At 46.9% G+C, this 10,000-nt stretch overlaps 1 protein-coding gene across 3 annotated transcripts in view; it reads left to right on the forward strand.

Moving 5' to 3' along the window:
* Positions 1-10,000, forward strand: part of srgap3 (SLIT-ROBO Rho GTPase activating protein 3) — a gene marked incomplete at both ends in the record, with an annotated part of 88,688 nt that overhangs the window by 1,686 nt on the left and 77,002 nt on the right. The window lies entirely within an intron of this gene.

The raw sequence follows: 10,000 nt of genomic DNA on the forward strand, positions 1-10,000 counted from the left end.
GTGTGTGGGTGTGTGTGTGTGTGTGTGTACACGCTTGTGTACATGCCTGTGATAGTGTGTCGGTGTGTGTGTGTGTGTGTGTGTGTGTGTGTGTGTGTGTGTGCACGCTTGTGTACATGCCTGCGATAGTGCATAGGCGTGTGTGTGCGTGCGTGCATGCGTGCATGCATGTGTGTGTGTGTGTGTGTACGTGCGAGCGTGCGTGCATGTGTGTGTGTGTGTGTGTGTGTGTGTGTGTGAGTTGCGTAGGGAAGGAGGGACTGTGCTGTCACTGTGCTGCTGTGACAAAACAACATGGCAGGACTTGTGGTCTCTGTGTTCAGGCTGACACGGCCCCTAGCAGAGGTGCTACCCCTCTCAGGGACTGTAACAATCTCTCCACCAATCAGCTCACACTTAGAGGAGACGCACATCTGGTGATGTGAGCTGCGGAAGACAATTTGTTTCTGGCTGTAAAGAGAGAGAGAGAGAAAAAAAATCTCTCTGAATTGTTTTGCCCTTTGCAGTAGATTACAAGCTCGTTTTCTTAATTGTGATGTTTGGGATAATTGTACCCAGGTGCATTTGAGGCTGTAGCTGCACTGCAGGCTTGATCACTTTGCTGCTCACCGCCTTCACTCATAGTTATTGTGAAGGATTCATTTGACAGTGTGTTTACGTTCACTCATCTCACACCCTGTAAGTGCGTATGAACGAACACACGTCGTCTGGAGAAGCATCGACCAACCCCTCAGCCTGTCAGCCTAAACCTGCCTCGCTGCGCCTCGTATACGCTCGACATTCTGTCTCATTGATTTTAAAGTCATGGATTATCTCTAATCTAGTAATGGATCATAGGCCGATAGACTAAAGTTGTGATTTAGGCCCTAGATTAAGGCTATTACTGAGGTTCCTAAAGGGATTCTGCTGGGCGGATTTGTAGTTTATTGTCAAGCCCCGTCAATCTGTTACTCACCATGTTTACTGTATCACTGCATTGTGGCGGGACACGGTTTGAAATGATATCAATGATGCAATTTCACCCACACACTGCCATCCCAGATAATCCTACCCTGTTCTCTCCCTGTGACTAAGGGCTGCTTTCCCAGACCTAGATTAAAGCCTAGTTCTAGACGGAAAAGCGTTTCATTTAGAGAATAGCCTGTTGAAAGTGCGATTATCCAAGACGAGTCCCTTTGATCTGTGTCCAGGAAACCGCCCGGTATTGCGTCTGTGTTCTATAGTGGTGGTGGGAGGTGTGATCTAGGATAACTTCAGAGGCACTACCTGAGAGAGGGAGATTGTGGACCGGCATTATTAGGAGAGAGAGCGAGAGAGAGAGAGATAGGGGGAGAGAGACAGAGAGAGAGAGAGGGGGAGAGAGACAGAGAGAGAGAGAAAGAGAGAGAGGGAGAAAGAAAGGGAGGGAGGGACAGCGAAAGAGAGAGAGAGAGAGAGAGAGAGGGGGAGAGAGACAGAGAGAGAGAGACAGAGAGAGAGAGAAAGAGATAGAGGGAGAAACTAACTGTCTTTTATCACCATGAAATATCTTATACATATTGTAAGATTCAGAAGACAGGGAATAGTTGAACATGTGCTTGAAAAGGCATATGAAAGAGTGTTCAGAAATGCTCTAAATAATGGAAGCCCATCCAGATGAGACACAGCAGGCTGGAGGTGACAATAGCTAACTGTAGCTAACAGCGCACCATAAGGAGGCATCGCTGTCTGCACCGGGAGAATGGAGAGAACATTCACAACCAGGGTTACTAAATAGACCTAGCTCAGTGTCAGCGTGATGAAGACCCCCCAACACACACACACACACAGACACACACACACACACACACGCACGCACGCACCTAGGCATGCGCACACACACACACACACACACACACACACACACACACACCCGACACTCTCACTCCCAGTCAGTAGCTGCACTAATACGATGCTGCAGAAGCTTATGGCTGATGATCCCCAGAGTCAAGCACAGCAGAGCACAACACAACCACCCCCCCACCCCCCCACATCCCCCCACCCAACTCCCAGACCATCAGCTGCTCTGAGGAGTGTTTGAACAGCTTCTGCGAGATTAAAGGTTTGATCTCCAGCAGCAGCACTCCTTGTACCACTGTGTTCTTGTTGTTTTGAAGGCTTACTAGTTACTACTGCTCCTATAATTCGCCATAAACGGTTAAGAGAGCAAATTCGCTCTCATGTTCATGACCCGGGTTATACTACGTTCACGAATTCCAACGAATACAGAGAGACACACATAGGAGCAGGAGCCAATGTGATTAGCGTTGCAGATTTGTTGAGCCGTGTTAATTGGAAGTTGTGTGTGTGTGTGTGTGTGGCGGGGGGAATTCTTTTAATTAGAAGTTGGCATGGAGATGTGGCGTGGAGATTCACATCCCTTGTCTTTCCCTCGTCATTGGGCTGTTTTCTATCCAGCATGGCTGCTCTGCCGCCGCGACCCTCTGACTGGCGGTCGGAAGGCCCTTTTTGTTCATTCACACATCAATTATTCAGCCTCCATCTCGGGCGGCCATGGGGGGAGCAGGGTTCTTCTTGTTTCATAGAGCCAGGCTCTGTGTACAAGACAAGGCCTTGGAAGAGAGCGGAGGGGGGGGGGGGGGGAGAGAATGATGCTAATTTATGGAGAAGCAGCCCCCATCGCTCACTCTCAGCTGCTCAAACACACAGGGGTCTCTCAGCCACAGACACAGGGGCGGGGAGTGGGGGGGTGGATGGTGGGGGGGGGGCAGGGGAGGGTTTCTGACATCCACAGCATGGTTTTGTTCCTCAGTTGGTTAACAACAATGGCAGTGTTTTGGCGTTTCTCTAGGGGTCCGGCCGGTGCACCCATAATGAGATTCGGTTTCGAAAATTGGACCTGTCATATGGTGAGTTATTGCGTTGAGGTGTGTGTGTGTGTGTGTGTGTGTGGATGTGAGTCAGAGAGAGAGGGGGGGGGGCGGGGTTGATTTTCTGCGATGGTTCGTGGCACTGCTTCCTGTCAGTGCTGTTGCTGTGTGGTTTATGAGACGTGGTGATAGATCGGTGTCAGCGAGTGATCAGTCAATGATGTTAACGGTTATTGCCACTCAGGAGGATGAGGGAAGTTGGGGACGGGGAAAGGCCTCTGGTTGATATCACGCGTCATGAATCACTGCTTCCTCTTAAAACAGATGTCTCCAGTCTCAAACGATCGGTCCAGCAGAAAGAAGTCACATAATAATAATAACAATAATAATAATAATATATGCCATTTAGCTGACGTTTCTTTTATCCAAAGCGACTCACATTGCAGTGGTACATACATTTTTCAGTATATATGATCCCAGCGGCGGGTGATAATATTACCCCACTAAAAAACATTGTTATACATATAACATATCCATGTTATAGCCATTCATCTGTTCCATTCATACCATTGCAAAAAGGTACCAGCCAAGGTGCAGTACGATCACTGTGTGAATTCGAAACATCATGCTGTGCTTGAAACCTTTGAAGTCCTAGGGTAACCAGCAGGGACTCACCTGGGGATCTCTCGCATGACGCCCACAGACGTTAACCGTTATACCCAGAGGACATCCTCGTCTATAGTCTATATCTGGGCTTTGATGGCTGCTCATCCCAGGTTAATGTCTACTGATGTTTACATTACTACCTTTGAACATACTGTATATTGCATATTGCACATGTCTCCTGATAGCTTCTTTTATACTCTGCACATTAGATGCTGTACGTAAACTACCTCACTGTACAAGCTACATAACTGTACATAGCTCATAACTGTATATTCTGTATATTCTGTATATACTGTATTCGGCCGAATAATATAAAAAAACACATTCGGTATTCGGCCGAATGTGTGAAAAGACCGAATGTTTACCGCCGAATAGTGGCAGGGTTTTTCCTGCATAGAGAATTATCCAGCTCTCGACAAAACTCTGACGGTAGTATTTTCTGTCATTTCTAACTGACCTATCGCTAAGCCACGCCCCAAAATAGAAATTGTCCAATCATATCACAGCAAAAGTCACTACAGGCAGAAAACTCGGACAAACAACTCGCCATCGCCAACAACGACTCTTGTCGTCAGCCTAATGTCTGCTGGAATGTTAAATAAAAGTGATCAATAAAAGTTTTCACAATTTTTTTCTTTGAAAAGGGTTAGGGTTAGGGTACAACAAAAAAAAAAACTGGCCAAGAATTTTTAATTCGGTGCGTCCTTACTACCTCTAAACTATACTGATGTTTACAATACTACCTCTGCACATACAGTATATTGCATAGTTACCTATCCCTACCATTCTTGTTCTATTTATATCATGCCCTTATATCACTATTTGCACTTTTGGTTGGATGCTAAACTGCATTTCGTTCGTGTACTACTTGCACTCTGCGATGACCAAAAAGTTGAATCTAGAAGTCTCAGGCAGGGCTACCTCATCACAAGAACGTGATTCCAAACCACCTCCGCTACAGAGGCCTCTGAAGGGCTGGGGGGGGGGTACTCACCTATGACCAAGCTGTACAGCTGGCACCGTCTTGGATTTGCATTTCAATAGAGAGACTGCACACAGAAGAGAGAGAGAATAGAGGAACCCAATGAGGATGAAGTGAACTCTGTTATGTTTATAGAGGAGAAAAAACCTTGTAGTGAGTTGATTGGAGCTTGGACTTCCTCCTGCTAACCCCTTTTTCGTACCGGACACGGTCAACGCACCCTGGGCTCGGTCTGGGCTCGGACCCAGCCCATTGGCCGCTGCGTTAACTGCTGAGGCTTCCAGGGTCCAATCAGGCATTAGAGAAACCGACGGGGTGTTTCCTCTTTTGGCATCAGTGCAAACGCATGCCCCCCCCACGCCCCCACCACTGGTAGAAGGATCAGAGCAATCATGATTGGAGAGGAAGGGATGGAGGGGGTGATGGAGTGAATCAGAGAACAACCCTCCTTAAAACGCTCCGAGACTGCATGGATCAAAGTTCTTGTGATCATATATGTACGTACATGACCTAGATATTGCACAGTATATGGAAGATCTCTCTCTCTCTGTCTCTCTCGTGTGTTCACGAACGCATGCATGCACAGGCGCAGGCACACACACACACACACCACACGCACATGTTCACACAAACACGCGCACGCACGCGTACACACACACATACACACAGACACAGACACACTCGCACATGCACATGTTCACACACGCACACACACACACACACACACACACACACACACACACACACACACACACACACACATACACACACACACACACACACACACACATACACATACACATACACAGACGTACATGCACACATACACACAGCATGTGTGTGTAGCCTATGTCATTCTAACTCCTACTCTTTTGTTCATCCATCATAGCTTACAGAGAAGCTCCTCTCTCAGCTTCATGGCTAGATTGGCTTGATAACAGCTAATACTGCCGCGTCTGCAGCACTTGTTTCCCCCCCCCTCTCTGTAATCCCCTCTCCTAAACCAGTCAGTGGTGTAGCAGCGCGGCCATATGGTACAGCTCCCGCAGCGTGGATGTCCTGCGAATGGTCTGTTTTTTATTAGATTTCTCTGTTATTTATCTTTGTTCTGCTGCTCTGCTGCTCTCTCCCTTTCCCTCTCTCCCTCTCTCTCTCCTTTTCCCTCTCTCTCTCTCTCCCTTTCCCTCTCTCTCTCTCTCTCCCTTTCCCTCTCTCTCTCTCCTTTTCCCTCTCTCTCCCTTTCCCTCTCTCCCTCTCTCTCTTCTTTTCCCTCTCTCTCTCTCTCTCTCTCTCCCTTTCCCTCTCTCTCTCTCTCCCTTTCCCTCTCTCCCTCTCTCTCTCCTTTTCCCTCTCTCTCTCTCTCTCTCTCTCCCTTTCCCTCTCTCTCTCTTTCTCTCTCTCTCTTCCTTTCCCTCTCTCCCTCTCTCTCCCCCTCTCTCTCTCTCTCTTCCTCTCTCTCTCTTCCTTTCCCTCTCTCCCTCTCTCTCTCCCTTTCCCTCTTTCTCTCTCACACACTCTCTCTCTCTCTCTAAGCTCAGCCCTGGCGGGGTGGACAGCAGGTTGCCTGTCCCGTTGGCTGCGTTCCCTGGCACCGGTGTGGTAAACCTGAGCCTGTTTTCGGGGAGCGCGGTGGCGCGAGATCTCCTCACGGCTCTTTGTGTCGTTTATTGGCACATCGGAACCCCCCCCCCCCCCCTCACCCCCACCCCCCTTAATGAGAGAAATGAGTGAAGAGACTGAGATTTGAATAACGTGCCCACCTCTGATGAAAACTAACTGCTCAGTACTGTTTACTCCTGACTGATGGGAGTTGTCTTGTTTATTTTGTCTCTGGCTTTGGCGATTCCAGAGGACCAGAGGCAGTATGAAAGGGTGTGCCTTCTCTTCAACGGATTGTTCTCCGCGGCGGGGGAGAACCGACAGTGTAATGAAATGGTGTTGCAGGAACACATTTTGGCGAAGCGTTTCTTGATCTTTTTGGACAACTTTGGTCGGTACAGGATCGGGGTGTATCATTACGGACAGGCTGCAACAGCCTGGACGCAAGTGTAGACATAAACACAGTCGTTACGGCCTCCCGCTGAGCGCGCAGGGCCACTCTGGGCTGCAGCTCAGCCTGCCCTCGTGACCTGCTGTCTGGGTCTCTTGTGCTCATGATAATGTGAGAGGTACCGTCACTGTCTGAATGGAACCCTGGTGACACTCGGCTGTATGGGAATGTGCTGCTGTTTCCTTTCTCACGTCTCACGTTTTCACACTGTCTCACCCACGCACAAGTGCACACGCACGTGCGCACACGCACACACACACACACACACACACACATGCACGCCACACTCACACACACGTGCACACACACACACACACACACACACACACACGCGCACACACACACACACACACACACACACACACACACACACACACACACACACACACTCACTCACTCACTCACTGCAGATGAACCGTGCTGTGTTGCTGTCGAGGGGGCTAGAGTCTGTGGTCTGAGGGAGTTTTCACACCTTTGGGTTCAGGTTTCTGGTGCTGGGCTGCTGGGCCTGGTGAAAGGCTGTTCCCTGCAGGTTCCCCTCCTGACAGACCAAAAGCAAACATACTCAACCTGCTCTGCAGACGCAATACAAAACCTGAGAGTGATTTGATTAACTTCTCACGTACATGTAGCCCCAAAAAAAACACTCCTAACTGAAATGTCTCTCATCAGAGGTCTGTTTAAAACAACCCTAAGGGGATTTGGGAGTACAGTGCATAGTTTTATGAATCTTTTATCATGACACCAAAACTAGCATCAGTTGCCTTACAACACTGAACGGGAAGAGAGCGAATAAGAACAATGAAAAGGTGCGCTCTGAGAAAATAACGTTTTAGCTAGACCCCAAAAGGGTTCTTCGGCCGTACCTGTGGCAGAGCCTATTGAAGAACCCATCTGGGGTTCCGTGGACGACCATTTTGAGTTCCCTGTAGAAACTCTCTGTGAAAAATGGTTCTACAGTACCCGCCAAAAGTTTGGACACACTTTCACATTGAATTGAATAGGGAAGTGTGTCCAAACTTTTGATTGGTACCGTACATGAAACCCAAAAAGTTCTTCAAAGAGTTCTGTCACAGCAGGGACTGCCAAAGAACTCTTTTTGAACCATTTTTTCAAAGCATATGACCATATAGACCTCAACAGTCTTAACCGACTATAGAGAGACGACTTGACGAGTTTGTATGAACCCAAGTCCAAGAAGAGAGAGGGAAAGTGTTGTTGAGTTTTTGGTGGGAGAGCTGCCAATTTTAAAAGCATTTAAATGTAGCAGACTCTGTTGCCAAGCGACGCATGGGGAGAGTTCACACGTTAGGCATCGGTAAACAACACCCTAATGTGGTGCTCTTACATCCTGTCTGATGGTTTAGTTACCACTAGATACCACAGCATTGATTAAGCTAACAGAGATCTGCTAGTACACAGAGGCAAACCGGATTATGTCATTCAAAGACATTGATGGAGTTCATTTGAATGTACTTCTGACATCTTAAATCTGCACCACTGTGGATTGGATTCAAAAATTCAACCATAAATATTATGTCTCTGTCTTATTATTATTTTCTTTTTTTCTTAGCATATTATTTCATGAAGCTTTATTGTATTGCAATAAAGCCAATAATAATGTGCCTATAATCATTTGCCAAATTCTTTGACAAAGAATAATTGCTTGCAGAATATTTATATATTTTCTGTTTCCCGAAACCGTCCCGGCTGTTCGCACATGAATATGCTTAATGAGACGTGAGTGTTGTTGTTTCATATCGAGCTAAGTCTCAGTATTAGTTTCAGACTTGCTGAATTTATTGACACTCTGTGCTTTAGTTCAGCAATGATGACATCCTATTAGAATTATGCGAGGTTGGGAGTGTCTCTGTATTTTTCTCTGGGCTAAAGAACGAGACAGATAGAGAAAAAGTAAGAAAGCGAGAGAGAGAGACAGAAAGAGAGAGAGAGAGAGAGAGAGAGAGAGAGAGAGAGAGAGAGAGAGAGAGAGAGAGAGAGAGAGAGAGAGAGAGAGAGAGAGAGAGAGAGAGAGAGAGAGAGAGAGAGAGAGAGAGAGAGAGAGAGAGAGACGGAGAGACAGAAGGAGAGAGAAAGGCACACACATAGAGACAGAGATAGAGAGAGATCAATGCAGGAAATCCTCCATGCAAGTGTTTAAGACATTAAGGCAACAAGGCTATAGTAGTACACAGACTTGGATGTCTTTATGTGATGAACCAAACACACTTGCAATGCAATTATTCAATTATTTGATTAACTATTGGCATTATTCATGTTTTCTTATGTGGAATGAAAGGCCGATGGGAATAACCTGTTATCTGCTTCATTGGAAAACCACCACTATAAACAGACACGACTTTTGACTTGACTCTTGATAATCACAACATTGTTTCTAGCCACGGCCCAGTTCTGTTGGGAATGGCTCTGACCCATAACGGGACCCAACCCACAGAACCTGGTCCAGCTTACTGTAATCTCCACTATGAACAGACCCACTCCTTCACTATGAAGGCCCGTGTGTGTGTTAGCCAATGTATTCTACACTGTGATTCTCCTGGTCCCAATGGACTGCAGCTGTTGATAAATCGCTAGTTTGTATCCATTTTGCATGGATTATAGAGAAATAATTAGCCGTTTGTAAAAATTTAAAAAGCCTCTATTTAGACTACTTAACTCTGTGAGTTAACTCCGGGGTATTACATTGTCATTTGTCCGTCCCAATAACAGATGAGTCCCCAGGTTTCAGTATTTACGTTTTTTTGCGATTGCATTGATGAAGTACACACGAGGCCATCGAACGGAATTAGGATTGAGTTTTCATGACTATTTATTTACTGCCATTCGCTCACCGTACATGGTCTCACAACACAGCGTGCAGTCGGTTTTATGGGTTTCGAAAGAATTGCAAATGAGACGAAGGCCTCAAAAACCATTACAGAAAGTTAAAGAGAGAAAGAAAATAACATCCAAAATAAACTCCCCTGCTCCTGAAAGCAGCGAGCTGCCCCAGTTGGAGAGAGGCAGGGGTGGAAATGATGGCATGGTCTTTAGGCCACAGTAATTCCCAGCCAACGACTTTCCATGGACTACACAGCGGGGTACCCTCTGTTTTTCAGATGATTTAACCTCCTTGGTCACCTGGACAACCAACGGGGAGAGCGCTAGAACAACAACGTCGCCACTGAGAGCTCGTAACCTTAGGAACAGAACACTGCGCCGGGTCTTAACGGCATAACGCTACTACACCATTAGAAACGTCTGACAGGAATAAGTTGGAAACTTTAGGCATTAATAAACTCCTAATTACCCTTGGACCTGCCTGATGAGCAACATGATATGGCAATAAAGCGTTTTTCCCCACAGTGGACCGTTGGCAATTAATGAAAATACCAATTAGTTGAGACTGCTATTAGCAGCCCGGCGGTACTTGAATGCCTACAACAGGGAAAG

This window comes from Nansenia antarctica (assembly GCF_963989245.1).
Source record: "Nansenia antarctica genome assembly, chromosome: 18".
NCBI lineage: Eukaryota > Metazoa > Chordata > Actinopteri > Argentiniformes > Microstomatidae > Nansenia > Nansenia antarctica.